Genomic DNA, 7,279 nt, shown 5'->3' with positions numbered 1-7,279 from the left:
TCTATATAACATCCCACAGTTAACAGCGCTTGTCAGAGGTCAACGGAAGTGTCCTTACAGCTCCGAGACAGGATAGTGTCGAGTCACAGATCTGGGAAAGGGTACCAAAACATTTCTGCAGCATTGAAGGTCCCCAAGGACTCAGTGGCACCATTATTCTTAAATCGAAGATGTTTGGAACCACCAAGACTCTTCCTAGAGCTGGCCACCCAGCCAAATTGAGCAATCGGGGCCTTGGTCGGGGAGGTGACCAAGAACCTGATGGGCACTCTGACAGAGCTCCAGAGTTCCTCTGTGAAATGGGAGAATCTTCGAGAAGGACAACCATCTCTGTAGCACTCCACCAATCCGGCCTTTACGGTAGATTGGCCAGATGGGAGTCACTCCTCAGTAAAAGGCACATGACAGCCCACTTGGAGTTGGCCTTAACGCCAAGCGTCAAGTTTGGAGGAAACCTGGCAACATCCCTATGGTGAAGCCTGGTGGTGGCAGCATCATGCTGTGGGGACGTTTTTCAGCTGCACGGAATTGGAGACTAGTCAGAATCTAGGGAAAGATGAACAGAGCAGATCCTCGATGAAAACCATCTCCAGAGTGCTCATAACCTCAGACCGGGGTCCTGCAAATGCATCCAACAAGTTTGTAGAGTCACAAGCTTGGAATATGGGACCAAACATTAAACTTTTTACACATTTTTAGTATTTGAACAGTATTTGAACTGTTTGCTTTATATAGACATCATTGCTCATCTTTATCAAGGGTGTCAATCATTTTGACCACACTGTATATACAGTACCAGTCACACCTACTCATTCAAGGGTTTTCTTTATTGAAAAATGTTTCTACATTGTATAATAATAGTGAAGACATCAAACTATGAAATAACACATATGGAATCATGTAGTAACCAAAAAAGTGTTAAACAAATCAAAATATGTTATATTTGAGATTCTTCAAAGTAGCCACCCTTTGCCTTGATGACAGCTTTGCACACACTTGGAATTCTCTCAATCAGCTTTATGAGATAGTCACCTGGAATGCATTTCAATGAACAGATGTGCCTTGTTAAAAGTTCATTTGTGGAATTTATTTCCTTCAATCAGTTGTGGAGGGTGGGGGGGTATACAGAAGATAGACATATTTGGTAAAAGACCAAGTCCATATTATGGAAAGAACAGCTCAAATAAGCAAAGAGAAAAAAACAGTCCAACATTACTTTAAGACATCAGTCAATCCAGAAAATTTCAAGAACTTTCAAAGTTTCTTCAAGTGCAATTGCTAAAACCATCAAGCACTATGATGAAACTGGCTCTCACGAGGACCGCCACAGGAAAGGAAGACCCAGAGTTACCTCTGCTGCAGAGGATAAGTTCATTCGAGTTAACTGCACCTCAGATTGCAGCACAAATTAATGCTTCACAGAGTTCAAGTAAACATCTCAACATCAACTGTTCAGAAGAGACTATGTGAATCAGGTCTTCATGGTCGAATTGCTGCAAATAAACCACTACTAAAGGACACCAATAAGAAGAAGATACTTGCTGGGCCAAGAAACATGAGCAATGGACATTAGACCGGTGGAAATCTGTCCTTTGGTCTGATGAGTCCAAATTTGAGATTTTTTGTTCCAAACTCTGTGTCTTTGTGAGATGCAAAGGAGGTGAACAGATGATCTTTGCAGCACCCGATGTCACAGGAAGGCCAAAAATATCATCAAGGACAACAACCACCTGGGCCACTGCCTGTTCACCCCGCTATCATCCAGAAAGTGAGGTCAGTACAGCTGCATCAAATCTGGGACAGAGAGACTGAAAAACAGCATATCAAGGACACCAGACTGGCCACTGCCAACATACAGACTCAAATCTCTGGCCACTTTAATACATGTAATAAATGGATTTAATAAAGGTATCACTAGTCACTTTAAATAACAGCACTTTAATAATGTCTACATATCCTACATTAGTACTCATCTCATATGTATATACTGTATTCTATACCATTTACTGCATCTTGCCTATGCCGCATGGTCATCGCTCATCCATATATTTGTATGTACATATTCTTATTCATCCCTTTACATTTGTGTGTATAAGGTAGTCATGAATTTGTTAGATATTACTGCATTGTCGGAACTAGAAGCATAAGCATTTCGCTACACTCACATTAACATTTGCTAACCATGTGTATGTGACCAATAAAATTTGATTTGATTTGTGTGGTTCCTACCGTGAAGCATGGAAGAGGAGATGTGGTGGTGATTTGCTGGTGACACTGTCTGTGATTTATTTAGAATTCAAGGCACACTTAACCAGCATGGCTACTACAGCATTCTGCAGTGATAGTCCCTCTAAGGGCAAACTAGATGAGATGGCATATCATTTGTTTTTCAACAGGACAATGAGCCAACACACCTTCAGGCTGTGTAGAGGCTATTTGATCAAGAAGGATAGTGATGGAGTGCTGCATCAGATGACCTGGCCTCCACAATCACCCGACCTCAACACAATTGAGATGGATTGGGATGAGTTGGACAGCATAATGAAGGAAAAGCAGCAAACAAGTGCTCAGCATATGTGGAAACTCCTTCAAGACAGTTGGAAAAGAATTCCAGGTGAAGCTGGTTGAGAGAATGCCAAGCTTGTGCAAAGTTATCATCAAGGCAAAGGGTGGCTAGAAGTTTAAAGCCGGATTTGGATACAAAAAGATTTCCCAAGCTTTAAACATCCCAAGGAGCACTGTGCAAGCGATAATATTGAGATGGAAGGAGTATCAGACCACTGCAAATCTACCAAGACCTGGCCGTCCCTCTAAACTTTCAGCTCATACAAGGAGAAGACTGATCAGAGATGCAGCCAAGAGGCCCATGATCACTCTGGATGAACTGCAGAGATCTACAGCTGAGGTGGGAGACTGTCCATAGGACAACAATCAGTCGTATATTGCACAAATCTGGCCTTTATGGAAGAGTGGCAAGAAGAAAGCCATTTCTTAAAGATATCCATAAAAAGTGTAGTTTAAAGTTTGCCACAAGCCACCTGGGAGACACACATGTGGAAGAAGGTGCTCTGGTCAGATGAAACCAAAATTGAACTTTTTGGCAACAATGCAAAACGTTATGTTTGGCGTAAAAGCAACAAAGCTCATCAACCAGAACACACCATCCCCACTGTCAAACATGGTGGTGGCAGCATCATGGTTTGGGCCTACTTTTCTTCAGCAGGGACTGGGAAGATGGTTAAAATTGATGGGAAGATGGATGGAGCCAAATACAGGACCATTCTGGAAGAAAACCTGATGGAGTCTGCAAAAGACCTGAGACTGGGACAGAGATTTGTCTTCCAACAAGACAATGATCCAAAACATAAAGCAAAATCTACAATGGAATGGTTCAAAAATAAACATATCCAGTGTTAGAATAGCCAAGTCAAAGTCCAGACCTGAATCCAATCGAGAATCTGTGGAAAGAACTGAAAACTGCTGTTCACAAATGCTCTCCATCCAACCTCACTGAGCTCGAGCTGTTTTGCAAGGAGGAATGGGAAAAAATTTCACTCTCGATGTGCAAAACTGATAGAGACATACCCCAAGCGACTTACAGCTGTAATCGCAGCAAAAGGTGGCGCTACAAAGTATTAACTTAAGGGGGCTGAATAATTTTGCACGCCCAATTTTTCAGTTTTTGATTTGTTAAAAAAGTTTGAAATATCCAATAAATTTCGTTCCACTTCATGATTGTGTCCCACATGTTGTTGATTCTTCAAAAAAAAATACAGTTTTATATCTTTATGTTTGAAGTCTGAAATGTGGCAAAAGGTCGCAAAGTTCAAGGGGGCCGAATACTTTCGCAAGGCACTGTAAATGGATAATCTAATAAATGTTACTATGTCAAATATGTTTTTATAACTGACATCAATATTTAATTATTGATTAAGAGCTCTGTTCTCAAATAGAATGCGGTATTGGAAGTATAAATGGCAACCTAGTCACAATGGAAATTAAGCCTCCCAAACTGTGGGTTCAATTTCACTGAGTATTTATAGAATAGGTCACTTGTGATATACCGTTTCTTAATGTTGTGAAAATGCTGTTCTGTAAAGGATATCAGTTACTGGAGTTCAGACATTGTTTTGGTCTTATGTTGAAGCTAATCTCCCCTAATGCACCTTGGCACTGCAGAGGATCCCAGTTTAACTGTGGAGAAGCTCTCACATGTCACCGGCATACTGTTCCAGAATCCTTGCAAGTCTTTCATGTGACTAACAAGCAAAGTTGGGCCTAAACAGTTGTCAGTCTGTGTGTCACGATTTTCTATAGGTGAAGGAGAGTCGGACCAAAACGTGGCGTGGCTATTGAGATTCATGTTTAATAAAAAGCAACTAAACACAAACACTACAAAACAAAAAACGTAACACGAAAACCGAAACAGCCTATACTGGTGCAAAGTAACACATAGACAGAAATAAGGACAATCACCCACCAAACACTCAAAGAATATGGCTGCCTAAATATGGTTCCCAATCAGAGACAACGATAAACACCTGCCTCTGATTGAGAACTACTTCAGACAGCCATAGACTTACCGAGAACACCCCAATAAGCTACAATCCCAATGCCTGAGAAAAAAAAACAAGATAAAACACACGACATACAAAAACCCATGTCACACCCTGGCCTGACCAAATAGATGAAGAAAACACAAAATACTAAGACCAGGGCGTGACAGAACCACCCCCCCCCCCCCCCAAGGTGCGGACTCCTTGCCGCACACCAAAACCCGTAGGGGAGGGTCCGGGTGGGCGTCTGTCCACGGTGGCGGCTCCGGCGCGGGACGTGGACCCCACTCTAACAAAGTCTATGTCCATCTTCCTGGTGTCCTTAGATAGGCGAACCTCGCCGCCGACCTTGGCCTAGTAGTCCTCACCAAGGACCCCACTGGACTGAGGGGCAACTCGGGACTGAGGGGCAGCTCTGGACTGAGGGGCAGCTCGGGACTGAGGGGCAGCTGGGGACTGAGGGGCAGCTGGGGACTGAGGGGCAGCTGGGGACTGAGGGGCAGCTGGGGACTGAGGGGCAGATGGGGACTGAGGGGCAGATGGGGACTGAGAGGAAGCTCAGGCAGGTAGTTGGCTCTGGCAGATCCTGGCTGGCTGGCGGTTCTGGCTGCTCCATGCTGGCTGGCGGCTCTGGCTGCTCCATGCTGACTGGCGGCTCTGGCTGCTCCATGCTGACTGGCGGCTCTGGCTGCTCCATGCTGACTGGCGGCTCTGGCTGCTCCATGCTGACTGGCGGCTCTGGCTGCTCCATGCTGACTGGCGGCTCTGGCTGCTCCATGCTGACTGGCGGCTCTGGCTGCTCCATGCTGACTGGCGGCTCTGGCTGCTCCATGCAGACTGGCGGCTCTGGCTGCTCCATGCAGACTGGCGGCTCTGGCTGCTCCATGCAGACTGGCGGCTCTGGCTGCTCCTGGCGGCTCTGGCTGCTCCATGCAGACTGGCGGCTCTGGCTGCTCCATGCAGACTGGCGGCTCTGGCTGCTCCATGCAGACTGGCGGCTCTGGCTGCTCCATGCAGACTGGCGGCTCTGGCTGCTCCATGCAGACTGGCGGCTCTGGCTGCTCCATGCAGACTGGCGGCTCTGGCTGCTCCATGCAGACTGGCGGCTCTGGCTGCTCCATGCAGACTGGCGGCTCTGGCTGCTCCATGCAGACTGGCGGCTCTGGCTGCTCCATGCAGACTGGCAGCTCTGGCTGCTCCATGCAGACTGGCAGCTCTGGCTGCGCTGAACAGGCAGGAGACTCCAGCAGCGCTGTAGAGGAGGAAGGCTCTGGCAGCTCTAAACAGGTGGGAGAACCCGACAGCGCTGTAGAGGCGGAAGGCTTTGGCAGCGCTAAACAGGCGGGAGACTCCAGCAGCGCTGGAGAGGAGGAAGGCTCTGGCAGCGCTGGAGAGGCGAGGCGCACTGTAGGCCTGATGCGTGGTGCTGGCACTGGTGGTACTGGGCCGAGGACACGCACAGTAAGCCTGGTGTGGGGAGCTGCCACCGGAGGGCTGGTGCGTGGAGGTGGTACAGGGTAGACCGGACCGTGCAGGCGCACAGGAGCTCTTGAGCACCGAGCCTGCCCAACCTTACCTGGTTGAATACTCCCGGTTGCTCTGCTAGTGCGGCGAGGTGGAATAGCCCGCACTGGGCTATGCAGGCAAACCGGGGACAATATGCGCAAGGCTGGTGCCATGTAAGCCGGCCCAAGGAGACGCACTGGAGACCAGATGCGTAGAGCCGGCTTCATGGAACTTGGCTCGATGCCCACTCTAGCCCGGCAGATACGCTGAGCTGGAATGTATCGCGCCGGGCTATGCACCCGCACTGGGGACACCGTGCGCTTCACAGCATAACACGGTGCCTGCCCGGTCTCTCTAGCCCCCCGGTAACCACAGGAAGTTGACGCAGGTCTCCTACCTGGCTTCGCCATACTTCCTGTGAGCCCCCCCCAATAAATGTTTGGGGCTGACTCTCGGGCTTCCATCCACGCCGCTGTGCTGCCTCCTCATACCAGCGCCTCTCCACCTTCGCCGCCTCCAGCTCTTCTTTGGGGCAGCGATATCCTCCAGGCTGTACCCAGGGTCCTTTACCGTCGAGGATTTCCTCCCAAGTCCAGAAATCCTTATTTCGCTGCTCCTGCCCGTTACCACGCCGCTTGGTCCTGTTGTGGTGGGTGATTCTGTCACGATTTTCTATAGGTGAAGGAGAGTCGGACCAAAATGCAGCGTGGCTATTGAGATTCATGTTTAATAAAAAGCAACTAAACACAAACACTACAAAACAAAAAACGTAACACGAAAACTGAAACAGCCTATACTGGTGCAAAGTAACACATAGACAGAAACAAGGACATAACGACAATCACCCACCAAACACTCAAAGAATATGGCTGCCTAAATATGGTTCCCAATCAGAGACAACGATAAACACCTGCCTCTGATTGAGAACCACTTCAGACAGCCATAGACTAACCTAGAACACCCCACTAAGCTACAATCCCAATACCTGTGAAAAAACCAAGACAAAACACACCACATACAAAAACTCATGTCACACCCTGGCCTGACCAAATAGATAAAGAAAACACAAAATACTAAGACCAGGGCGTGACACTGTGGACTTGATAGAATGATGATAACACATGACAGTAGAAACAGGTGTATCTCCTTGAAAAGTACATTTAAAGGACTGCAGAATAATACACAGTACCAGTCAAAAGTTTGGACACACCTACTCA

Source organism: Oncorhynchus masou, chromosome 6 (assembly GCF_036934945.1).
Source record: "Oncorhynchus masou masou isolate Uvic2021 chromosome 6, UVic_Omas_1.1, whole genome shotgun sequence".
Classification (NCBI taxonomy): domain Eukaryota; kingdom Metazoa; phylum Chordata; class Actinopteri; order Salmoniformes; family Salmonidae; genus Oncorhynchus; species Oncorhynchus masou.
This window is presented reverse-complemented; position numbering follows the sequence as displayed.